A 13,568-nucleotide genomic window follows, 5' to 3' on the forward strand; every position below is an offset into this window, starting at 1 on the left:
TTTTCTATGGAAATAAAATTTTGACAAACATTTGTATAGAAATAAACTTTTGACAAAACTTTCTATAGAAATGAAATTTTGACAAAACTTTCTATAGTAATAAAATTTGACAAAATTTTCTATGGAAATAAAGTTTTGGTAGATTATTTTTGGCGATATGGACCAATTTTTGTGTAATAAGTCATCGGCTATATATAACTAAAGACCGATATGGACCAATTTTTACATGGCTGTTAGAGGCCATATATTGACAAAATGTACCAAATTTCAACCGTATCGGATGACTTTTGCTCCTCCAAGAGGTTCCGGACGTCATAATTATGGACCGATATGGACCAATTTTTGCATGGTTGTTAGAGACCATATACTAACACCATGTACCAAATTTCAACTGGATCGGATGAATTTTGCTCTTCCAAGAGGCTCCGGAGGTCAAATCTGGGGATCGGTTTATATGGGGGCTATATATAATTATGGACCGATATGGACCAATTTTTGCATGGTTATTAGAGGCCGTAAACTAACATCAGGTACCAAATTTCAACCGGATCGGATGAATTTTGCCCCTCCAAGAGGCTCCGGAGGTCAAATCTGGGGATCGGTTTATATGGGGCTATATATAATTATGGACCGATATGGACCAATTTTTGCATGGTTGTTAAAAACCGTATACTAAGACCACGTACTAAATTTCAACCGGATCGGATGAATTTTGCTCCTCCAAGAGGCTCCGGTGGTCAAATCTGGGGATCGGTTTATATGGGAGCTATATATAATTATGGACCGATATGGACCAATTTTTGCATGGTTGTTAGAGGCCGTATACTAACATCAGGTACCAAATTTCAACCGGATCGGATGAATTTTGCCCCTCCAAATGTCTCCGGAGGTCAAATCTGGAGATCGGTTTATATGGGGGCTATATATAATTATGGACCGATATGGACCAATTTTTGCATGGTTGTTAGAGACCATATATTAACATCAGGTACCAAATTTCAATCGGATCGGATGAATTTTGCCCCTCCAAGAGGCTCCGGAGGTCAAATCTGGGGATCGGTTTATATGGGGGCTATATATAATTATGGACCGATATGGACCAATTTTTGCATGGTTGTTAGAGACAATATACTAACACCATGTACCAAATTTCAGCCGGATCGGACGAAATTTGCTTCTCTTAGAGGCTCCCCAAGCCAAATCGGGGGATCGGTTTATATGGGGGCTATATATAATTATGGACCTATGTGAACCAATTTTTGAATGGTTGTTAGAAACCATATACTAACACCATGTACCAAATTTCAGCCGGATCGGATGAAAATTGTTGCTCTTAGAGGCTCTGCTAGCCAAATCGGGGGATCGGTTTATATGGGGGCTATATATAATTATGGACCGATTTGGACCAATTTTTGCATGGTTGTAAGAGACCATATACTAACACAATGTACCAAATTTCAGCCAGATCGGATGAAATTTGCTTCTCTTAGAGGCCTCGCAAGCCAAATTTGGGGGACCGTTTATATGGGGGCTATACGTAAAAGTGGACCGATATGGCCCATTTGCAATACCATCCGACCTACATCAATAACAACTACTTGTGCCAAGTTTCAAGTCGATAGCTTATTTCGTTCGGAAGTTAGCGTGATTTCCACAGACGGACGGACAGCCGGACAGACGGACAGACGGACGGACGGACAGACGGACAGACGGACGGACGGACGGACATGCTTAGATCGACTCAGAATTTCACCACGACCCAGAATATATATACTTTATGGGGTCTTAGAGCAATATTTCGATGTGTTACAAACGGAATGACAAAGTTAATATACCCCCATCCTACACTCAAAAAAAAGTGAACTCACTATTTCACTAAAGCCAATTTAACTATATTTTAGTTCATGAAATTATTATATTTGGAGAAAGTTTCATTTACTCTAATAATTTTTTGCGTACGTTAGTTAAATGAACTAAAAGACGGGAAAAAATTATACACAAATGAAGTAAAAAGTTTTACTAAATTCGTACTTCTCACAAAATAGTTCATTATTTCTTTAAATTTGTAAATTTTACTACAACAGCGTCCATCCTGAACTTCGTATGTCACTAAAGACATTCTTGCGATTTTTAACTCCAATTTTTTCCTTCAAACTGCAAAATTTTCTTTAAATAGTGAAAAAAATATTTATGTCTAATAAATTTTCTTGAATTTGTCGAAAAATATTTACTTATTTTTGTGATATCGGCGTGATGCCAGCGCTTGTAATACTGTTTAGTTAAAAATTTCTAAAACTATTCAAAATTTTCTAAAATTAATCAAAAGTTTTCTTCCTGGTGGGTTCACTGTTTTTTCAGTGTATGGTGGAGGGTATAAAAAAAGCCACCGGTTGCAGTTCTCTGGTGCAGGGTATGTGTACAAATGCGAATCTATGATTGGACTGTATTAGTAATGTTGATTTCGCAAGTGTAAAGAACAGTGTCGAGCAATCATGTAAATAAATAAATAGAATAAAGGTAAGGCAGATTTCAGTTTCAATTCAATAATTTATTTCCAGGCGCTTCTTACCGCTTCAAATGATGATGCACAAGTAAAGTAACATCATATTGATCGTTCAAGTAAAAGCAATGCAAATTTATCTATTGGAACTTATTTCAAAAATGGTGGTCACTGTTGAGTGAAAGCTTTTTAATTATTCTTGGTGTTACCACATTTAAACAAACGATAGATATATGTAACAATTCAAAATATAAGATGCGTATTATTGGTTAGATTCACATATTCATAATTAAGCGAATTCATATCATGAAAAACTAGAAATAAAATACAATAAAAGAGTATTTGTTCAACAGGGTTGAACAGTATGATATAGTCGGCCCGCCCGACTTTAGACTTTCCGTACTTGTTTTTAATTTGAAAATTTTAAGAAAATTTATTTTTATAGAAAATTTAAGGTAAACAAATTTTATATAGAAACTTGAAGTACCTCTTAGTTGGAGAGGTATGTTTTGTAAAATCAACCAAAATATTAAAAATTCTACCTCTCTATCCAACATTAAAAAATTTACCATTTTTAATAGAATTCTACCAACTTTGGCAACCGTCATTTTTAGTCGTTAAGCTCTCTCATGAGAGCATATTTCTGGTATTCGAATTCTTGTCTTCGTTCGCAACCAAAACGAAAATCAGCTGATTTCGATTTTTCTAGATAAAGCTCTAAACGACAAGTGAGTCGCAAATAAATGCGAACGACAAATTAACGTTACCACTAAAATTGGGTTTCTCTAAAGTCGAGCAGAAATGTCAAATCCACTCACTTGGCATAAACCTTTTGTTTTGTGGAAATGTTATTTATAAATAAGAAAAAAAGTCTAATTATTGATCAACCGATTAACGCCTTTTAGTGTATTTATGTAATATTTTTGGGACCTCCCTCCTGCAGATTTCAAGAAAATAGGAAAACTTGCAATTTTCAAAAAACGGCCAAGGAGCATACGCCCCTCCCGACCAGATATCGCAAACATCACGTACTCTATATTTATTTCAAAGCCCTCCACGTTCCCTATAAATCCCATGTAAATCAAAGAAGTTTAGATTTTTCACTATTTCGACCAGTTATCGAAAAATCATGTACACAGTATTTTGTATCAGATAAGATTAGATTTTGCTCTATTCCTTTAAAAAACGGACGGCTCCTTCCCCGATTAAATATCGGAAACTACAGTAGGGGGTTTTCGTTCACCACTTTCCCTAAAAATTGGAGATTAATTTTTTCACTGTACTTTCAAAAAATCCCCTACAAAATATCGAACAATAAAGTAGAATTTAAATCCATTTTGCGAAAAGTCAGACGAGGGGAAGTCCCCCCTCGTAGTAAAACATTTTAAGAATTGTTCACTTGGACTTAAACCGGTCGTGACGTTATTAAGCAAACAAAAGCCAGCCGGAGAAATTTTTAGTTAGTTAAAAAGTAAAATAGGGTATTCAATTTTTCTAGGTTTAACAACGCTTTGTGGAAATCTCAAAATTTGGAGTACAATTTAGTTCAATTTTCGTACGAGTTAGTTTATTCGTTCTATAAAACAGTTCACTTTTTTCAGTAAGGAGGAGATCCACGGGAAATCCTGCTACAGACACGAAGAATAAAGTACTACTCTCACACCACATCGGTATTTTCTACACGCAAAAAAATAATTCTTTCCTCCCAAACGAAATTTTAGACAAACAAAGTTCGTTTCTCATTTGCTTTTCGCTGTAAGGAAGTGTATTTGGAAGAAAAGTATATACTTTTTGTGATAAACGTTTATTCTTTTCCAGGATGTAAAAACAATTTCATAAAGCCTAGCTCAAAAAAAAAAACATTATTTTCTTGCTAATTGCATTGTCCCTCACATCTTTCTCACATCCTCGAGGATTTTTAGTTCTTAACACCTTTTCCTGTAATACCAACAATGTAGAAGAAATTATACGATTTTATAAATTTTTAAAATTTTTTTGACCTTTCGCCTGGACGGAGAATCGAACCGCGGACCATGCACATTGTAAGCCAACACACTAACCACTGAGCTATGTACCTGTTATGGTCATCAATAGATAAATATCAATATAAGTTATATTTATATAGCATAGCTTGCGGCGCCCACGAACCGAATAAACAAAGTTTATTTAACAGAAACAAACACTTAGTTTGGCACCGTGGAGCAGTGGTAGCTACGTCCGACTCTCATGCCAAGGGTCGTGGGTTCGATCCCTGCTTCGGCCAAAGTTGTTTTTTTTTTGCTTTTGTTTTTTTTTACATATATTCCAGATATATTCGGAAGATTCCGAAAAAATGTTCAACATTACATTGTACTATATTAAATTTTGAACTGTAAAATGTGTCTTAAATATTAAAGACCTAAAGTCAGAAAAGAACAGTGTTTGATATAAACGAAATGGACTGTGTTGTTATTTCAAAAATAACTTTTTTTATTGAAAAAATAAAAATTTTGTAACAAACGAATTTTTTTGGTGATAAAAGTTTAAAATTTTCGAAGCAATTCAAAAAACTCTAACAAAAGAAAAACGTTTTCGGTACACGTTTTCCAAACGTTTTTTTTCTTTGCGTGTAAATTTCAATGAAATAGTATAACATCTCTTTGAAAAAAATATAGGGATAAAAAACTACGAAATACGAAAATCAGCTTTTCGATAAGTCAACTTTGTATCAAAGACTCCGAAGACTTTTGTAATCTTCAAATTTGACCGACCATCTTTTCATAGTTTTGACTATCCGCCTCATCAACATAATTCGAAAATTCAACTTTTGATTAGAAGGGAGATTGATGCTAATATTTCTATGCTAAATATTATTTAATCTTTTAAAGGTTCACGTACACAAAAAAAGCATGCCCGGTTCCAAAGATTTTGTTTTTACGTTAACAATTTTGGTATTGATTCCGAGCCAAAGAAGCGGAGAATTCAAGTAAGGATACTTTTAAGACACAATTCTCTTTTATATTTAGGTTTTGTGTACTTGGTTCTAGGAACAAATTTTAATTTTTCGTTTTTTTCAGCTTTTTTTCATCATATGCTATCAAGGTTCTTTAAAAACAGGTTAACGACAACTTTATTTTCCAAATTCAGACTCGACTTCCAGTAGAAATTATGCTATGTTTCAAGTCAAAAACGTCTTTGAAATAAAGTGTTGAAAAACATGTCCTATATTTGAACGATTTTTTGCTTTGTAGTCGAGATGCAAAAAGACAACGAATTTAAAGACATTTACATTAATTTTAAAGAATTTTTCTGAATTATTAAAGTCAAGTTGACCTTAGCCAAAAAAAAAAAAAACAAAACCTTTCATGTTATGATACCCATTGTTAAGTCAAATCATTTAATTATAAGGACAACACGACTTCATTGAAAAGTTTATCGACTTTTGGACAAGGAAAAAAACGTTATAATACAGAAATGCGTTTTCTATGCTAAGCAAAATTTGCATTAGTATTTTAAGGACATGAAATCTTTGGCCTCACGACAATATTTTTTCAGTGTATGTAAGCACATACGACAAATATGAATAAGTTAAATTGTTAGAAGCACGAACGGTCAAGGGTAGGTACTTCACTCAGCATAGCCTATTTCAACTGCAGAAAAATTCTTAATGTTCGCTATTAATTAAATCGGAGAATGTTCAAAAACGGTCCCTTCTCCACCTTGCCTACGAGTTTCAAGAAAATGGGAATTTTTAGCAAAGTAATTAAGCGGAGATTACTTTATTTACTTATTGCTCACAATGTGACATTGTTTTAAAACAAAACAAGGAAATACTCTCCACCATGGATTGCGTAGAAACTTATACTAAAGACTGTCATCTATAATCGAATTACTTCAGATATGGTAACACATGCAGATGGTAAGGTACACTAATAGAATCAATTACGTTCCACAATCGTGAACGGTCAAAAAACGGAATGTTAACGATTTCGTTCACGTCGGTTCACGATTTCATGAACAACATTCGTCTTTCTTTGGCCATGAAAAGTTTTAAAATAATTGTTAGACGTTGTTATGGAAACTCCGCCGGTAGTGCAATGTGCTAAGGCGACGCGTATGGTGCAGACAACACAGGTTCGAGTCACGGTAGCAGAAATCATGTTTTAATTTTGTTTATATATTCGTAACCATTACGTTTTCAGATCATGAACGATGGTTGTTGTTTTGTCAGTTAATCGTTGTCAGACACCACATGTGTACTGATTCACTTTCATGAACGGATCGTTTTTATACCCTCCATCATAGGATGGGGGTATATTAACTTTGTCATTCCGTTTGTAACACATCGAAATATTGCTCTAAGACCCCATAAAGTATATATATTCTGGGTCGTGGTGAAATTCTGAGTCGATCTAAGCATGTCCGTCCGTCCGTCCGTCTGTTGAAATCACGCTAACTTCCGAACGAAACAAGCTATCGACTTGAAACTTGGCACAAGTAGTTGTTATCGATGTAGGTCGGATGGTATTGAAAATGGGCCATATCGGTCCACTTTTACGTATAGCCCCCATATAAAGGGACCCTCAGATTTGGCTTGTGGAGCCTCTAACAGAAGCATATTTCATCCGATCCGGCTGAAATTTGGTATATGGTGTTGGTATATGGTCTCTAACAATCATGCAAAAATTGGTCCACATCGGTCCATAATTATATATAGTCCCCATATAAACCGATCCCCAGATTTGGCTTGCGGAGCCTCAAAGAGAAGCAAATTTCATCCGATCCGGCTGAAATTTGGTATATGGTCTTTAACAACCGTGCAAAAATTGGTTCACATCGGTCAATAATTATATATAGCCCCCATATAAACCGATCCCTAGATTTGGCTTGCGGAGCCTCTAAGAGAAGAAAATTTCATCCGATCCGGCTGAAATTTGGTACATGATGTTGGTATATGGTCTCTAACAACCATGCAAAAATTGGTCCATATCGGTCCATAATTATAGATAGCCCCCATATAAACCGATCCCCAGATTTGGCTTGCGGAGCCTCAAAGAGAAGCAAATTTCATCCGATCCGGCTGAAATTTGGTACATGATGTTGGTATATGGTCTCTAACAACCGTGCAAAAATTGGTCCACATCGGTCCATAATTATATATAGCGCCCATATAAACCGATCCCCAGATTTGGGTTGCGGAGCCTCAAAGAGAAGCAAATTTCATCCGATCCGGCTGAAATTTGGTACATGATGTTGGTATATGGTCTCTAACAACCGTGCAAAAATTGGTCCACATCGGTTCATAATTATATATAGCCCCCATATAAACCGATTCCCAGATTCGGCTTGCGAAGTCTTCAAGAGAAGCAAATTTCATCCAATCCGGTTGTAGTTTGGAACATGGTGTTAGTATATGATCTTTAACAACCGTGCCAGAATTGGTCCATATCGGTCCGTAATTATATATAGCCCCCATATAAAACGTTCTCCAGATTTGACCTCCGGAGCCTCTTGGAGGAGCAAAATTCGTCCGATCCGGTTCAAATTAGGAACGTGGTGTTAGTATATGGTCGCTAACAACCATACCAAAATTGGTCCATATCGGTTCATAATAAAATTTTCATCATTGTCAAAATTTTATTTCTATAGAAAATTTTGTTCAAATTTTATTCGGTTCATAATCAGGTTGCCACTCGAGCCTAAAATAATCTACCAAGATTTTATTTCTATAGAAAATTTTGTCAAAAGTTTATTTCTATAGAAAATTTTGTTAAAATTTTATTTCTGTAGAAATTTTTGTCAAAATTTTCTTTCTATAGAAAATGTTGTCAAAATTTTTATTTCCATAGAAAATTTTGTCAAAATTTTTATTTCTATAGAAAATTTTGTGAAAATTTTATTTCTATAGAAAATTTTGTTAAAATTTTATTTCTGTAGAAAATTTTGTCAAAATTTTATGTCTACTTTGTCAAACTGAATTATATACGTATTGGATCGATCTTTTTTGATTTAATATATACCAGGTATGGACTTACATAAAATTTAGAAGATGGTGTTAGGAGGTTTTAAGATACCTTTCCATCGGCAAGCGTTACCGCAACTTAAGTAATTCGATTCTGGATGGCAGTGTTTAGAAGAAGTTTCTACGCAATCCATGATGGAGGGTACATAAGCTTCGGCCTGGCCGAACTTACGGCCGTATATACTTGTTATATCTTAACATTGTCTTAGTCCATATGGAGGCATATACCTATAACTATATAAACCAAATTCAGTTAGTTCAGAGTAGTCTGCAAATAATTATCAGCCCATATGAAGCAATTTTGTCGCTGTAATTAGAGGGCCAAAATTTCAACCGTATCGGATGCAATTTGTTCCTCCATGCGACTCCCAAATCAAATTTGGGGGTCGGTCTATATTGCGGCTCTATATAAATATATACCGATAGCGACCAATGTTTGCACGGTGGTTAGATGTCATACATTTATATCATATACCAATTTCAACGGGATCGGAAGGGGTCGCTTTATATGGGGACTATACCTTAAAGTGGTCCGATATGCCCCATTTGCAATATCATCCGACCTACGATCTTTAACAACTGCTTCGGAAGTTACCGTGATTTGAACAGACGGACTGACGATCGGACGGACATCGCTAGTTCGACTCATACCAATCTTTAATCAATCAATGGTTTAATCTTGGCAATATAATAATTATTGAATTTGGAATATTGCTTCAATGTCTAGAAAAAAAATCACATTTGTATACTTATCACCGCCATACACTTGGCTTGGTGACGTGTTTCTGGACAGTACCCACTCCCTCAACAAAAAAAATCACTTCTGTAACATATACCCCAAACACATTTTGCTTCAAGCATATATATTTTCAGGATTGGTCCAAACAAGATATTGTCTTTATTGTTCAAACATATTATGTTTCACCTTAAGCCATACACTGGTAGTAAAAACTTATAATGAAATTTTCTTTGTGTGAATATTTTTTAGGCGCCAATTGGTTACTTCCATTATTTTACTTGCAGCATACTCTCTAGGTCTCGCTTTCTAAACACATATACACCCAGAAAAAAGTGCCTTCGAAACTGAAGGAAAAAATTTTCATCAATATAGTTTATCCATTTTATTTCCATTAAGGTAAATTTTTGTGAGAAATAATAAAATTTACTCGTTTCAGTAAAAAAATCCTAAACTGGAAGCAGTTAGGAATAGTTCATTAACTAGAATAAGGCATGGAATTTTACTCATACTGTTTTCTTCGCTGGGTATAAGAATTTACTACTGAACAAGAAAATTTTATTCACCGATAACAAAGCATTCGTAAAAATAAACAAAATCCGAACTAAAACCAAGTTTCCTCAAAATTAGTAAAATTTCTTATAAAATGATAATTGCGACTTCCTTTATAATAGAAAGTTTTTCATACATACGAACAACACTTGGCATAGAAAAATATTTTAGTTCATTCGTACTAAGAAGTATGCAATCCTTTCAAAACTTAAGGAAACACACTTGTTAGAATATAGGAAATTTTCCTAAATTTCTATTGTCTACCTGTAATCGATACCTGTCATCGTAATCGATGTGTTTGCGCGTGGGTGTAATCGATATATTTGCGCGTCGGTTGTTTTTTTAGTTGGAATCGCGTTGTTTTGGTATACGGAGAGATTGTTAAAAAATAATATGGTAAAATAATATAATAAATAACAAATAAAATATATAAAATATTTGTTATTTTAAATTAGTGAGAAAATTTTTAGTTTTTTTAAATAAATCTATCAATGTTCGTGATAGTGTATAAAGAAAGAAAACACCAGCAGAATAACAACCCTTTCATTTGTCTTCATTTTGGAATCTTCAATTATCAGGTAATATTCAGTGACGCTAACCTTTTGCAACAAAAATGTTTTATGATTTTTTATATTTGTAGGTATTGGAATTGTAAAAGGAGGACAAAATCGTTAGGCAGCAACTTATTAAATGTGAAAAGTACAAGAAGAAGAAAAAGTGCGTTTTACAGTTGATAATATCACACGGAAATTGGAAATAGTGGAATAATAAACTAATATTTCAAAGAGATTCGATGCTGTTGATTCTTAATAAATATATTCAATATAATAATAAAACATGTCTTTTATTGAAGATAAAATTGCTTATAGAAATAAATAAAATTGTATTTAAAAACGAAGGTAAGCAGTTCTAATTATGAAGTAAAAGTTTTACCACAAATGTGTAAGATTTGTCGAAATGAATGAAAAAATTTCAATAAAATCATTCCATATATGAATTCAAATTAGTTAAATGTTTTCATTCTGTAGTATAGTGGTATATAAATATAGGAAAATGTTAACTAATATATGGAATGCATTATTCCTAATTTCTACGAAAATCACATCGTTCAAACAAATAAAAATGTCTTTGGCGATATACGAAGTTCAACTTTCTTCACAATGAGTTCATTTTAACTTAAAGAAGGGGTCACTTTTTTCTGGGTGTATGTTATAGGCTATTTCCAAATTAATAAATGTTTGCATCTAAGCATTTTATTTTTACAAACATTTTATGTCCCAAACATAATATGTTCTATGCAAGTTTATGAACATTATATGCTTGCACTTAAAAATATTGTGTTAAACTTTAGTTCCAAACATATAATTTTTACACCCAAACATATGAAAAACAGCATTTTCGTCCGTGCATAGAAGATCGCCCATTAAGGATTGGGTCTCCAAATGAGACTGCTCACCATGATGAATTAACAGAAATTCCAAAAAGCCGGAAATTTTTGCATCTATAAACTAGAAGAAGAATTGTGCAGCAACTATTTCATAGCATTATTGGATCATATGAAGGACGAAATTGCCGAAACGATTCTAAGCTGAAGCAAAATAAATGAGATTACTTATTAAGACAATGCACCATGCCAATAGCCTAAAGATTTCGAAAATGCATGAATTGGGCTTCGACTTGACTTTCATCTATGCCAGGCCGGGACTTTTCAATTGTGCTATTATATTGGCTCAAAAGGGGCTTCTGAATCTATCACTGTTTAAAATATTTGGTTTAGAATTAAATTTTCCCGCAGCTCAAATTATTACACCCTAACTACACATAAAGGTCTAAGTTAACATGTGTCGCTGTTGTTCTCACATGATATGCCCGCCAAGTGCACCTATGCCTTACACCTAGAACAGACCACTCATACAATTGGTGCTTGATTGCTTTCATATCCTCTAGTGTTTTCCCCACAAACAAAAAATCATGACGTATTAGTGCCATTAGTTTTTCTGATAGCGTGTAATTGCAGACAGATCTTATAGTTGATCCAATTTGATTGTATGCACTAATCACGTTATGAATGCCAATGTACAATTTATGTTGCCCCACACACACACACGCGCTGACACATACACACCCATGCTACTACATTTGCATAAATCTGTGTGCATGAATCTGTGTGCGATGGATCGCTGCTGTCAATTTGTACTCATATACACACAGTGGTAGGTAGTTCACTTCAACAATGTCCATACAATCGACATTCACATACTACATGCTGAGTCTAGGCTACCTTGGTGAAAGGGAGTGCCACCAACCACATCAGAAACGAAATCAGTATCGACATGCAATAGAATCTTCCTCTCTGTGTGCAACCACGATGAAATTCGTTTAAGATTGCAGTCATCATCCCCACCCCCGTTGGAGAAATATTTATGTTTACCTATTTATGAAGCAGTATCCGGAAAGCTTTGGGGAATTTTCCGTTGACTGTTCTCTTGGTGCAATTGTGTATGCGGGAATCAGTATATACAATGGTGATGGCTGCCACCCGACAGACAGTATTGATTATTTACAAAGTGCATGCATGTGAATCACTTTCTGGCCATATATATTTTGGAATATTTCCTTTTGCTTTGAGCTTTTCCTCATTTGCTTTTGTTTCGGCGAGCAATGGTAGAAAATTCGGAAACGGAAATGCCAAAAATTTTTATTTACGAAAAAAAAAACAAAAACAACTCTATCTCAAGAACGCGCGAGAGACTTCATCATTTCAATGTTAGTGTGTGTATAGAGTTGAATTGGGTGCTTGTAATAGGTCTTGTTTGAGGGCAGACACGCTTCCACAACTTGCACACTTATTTCAACAGCATGTACGGATGCACGAAAAAGAAAACAAAAAACAATTTGCAACCTGTTCGTACGCGTTGCGGAACATCAATAGCTGGCTTCCGACGGATACCATGCGACGCTAAACTAAGAAAGTAACTGAATTCACTTTCTGCAGTACCTGGATTAGGTCACCTCCAATGGCACTATGTGTGCAATAGTGGCAGTGTTGCCGATCCATGTTCCTTATTTCCATTCAGTTCCCTACTCCTAACTGCCGGCCAAGTAAACGGTGAGAGTGCTATGCTTGATTGGATGAGCACTCGTCGCTCACCATCATCGGGAGCCCCACAATTCATTACTACCACTGAAAGCATGCATTGTATTGTGGTAGTCTATGCAAACAAAGTGTCAATGTTTCATTACCATGTGTTCCAAAGCCAGAAATGCACAGATTTCAAGTATGTCATTGTTGCACTCACATATTCTCACATCCAGCCCATAGATCTAGTTCACGACAGCAAGGTCTCCCTGGTTTATTCACAAGTATAATTTACATTGAATAACCCATATATTAAAGGTAGTATCACTATATCCGCATAAAGGTAGTAGAATACTATCGCATAATTACGGGGTACCACCGGTTCCTTAAAATACCAGAACACCATGACATTTCTCAATTAAAATCAAATTGAAAATCCATGTTTTTCACTTTAAATAGCAATAAATTTCGCATAAAATTTAATGGGCGAAATGATGGACGAGGAGGTTCTCCCATAAACACAGTAAACGTTTGTAATTATGGGACACCCACACACGCACACAGTGTTGTCATACTTGGACCATCAAGCAGTAAAACACCAACCTGCGCAAAATTGAGTACTACTCCCCACTCTCCATTCGATTTAATTTAATTTCCTTCCATGTACAGACATTTCCAAATATGTGCTTGAATGTTTGAA

General features: G+C 34.9%; 1 protein-coding gene across 1 annotated transcript in view; it reads right to left on the reverse strand.

The window, feature by feature from the left end:
* Positions 1 to 12,724, reverse strand: part of olf413 (DBH like monooxygenase olf413) — a 341,496-nt gene extending 328,772 nt beyond the window's left edge. The window contains exon 1 of the mRNA XM_075307787.1: positions 12,221 to 12,724. The gene's annotated coding sequence lies outside the window, so the exon portion shown is untranslated. The remainder of the gene's footprint in view (positions 1 to 12,220) is intronic.
* Between the last annotated feature and the right edge of the window lie 844 nt (positions 12,725 to 13,568).

The sequence above is a fragment of the Haematobia irritans genome, chromosome 4, assembly GCF_050003625.1.
Source record: "Haematobia irritans isolate KBUSLIRL chromosome 4, ASM5000362v1, whole genome shotgun sequence".
Taxonomy (NCBI): domain Eukaryota; kingdom Metazoa; phylum Arthropoda; class Insecta; order Diptera; family Muscidae; genus Haematobia; species Haematobia irritans.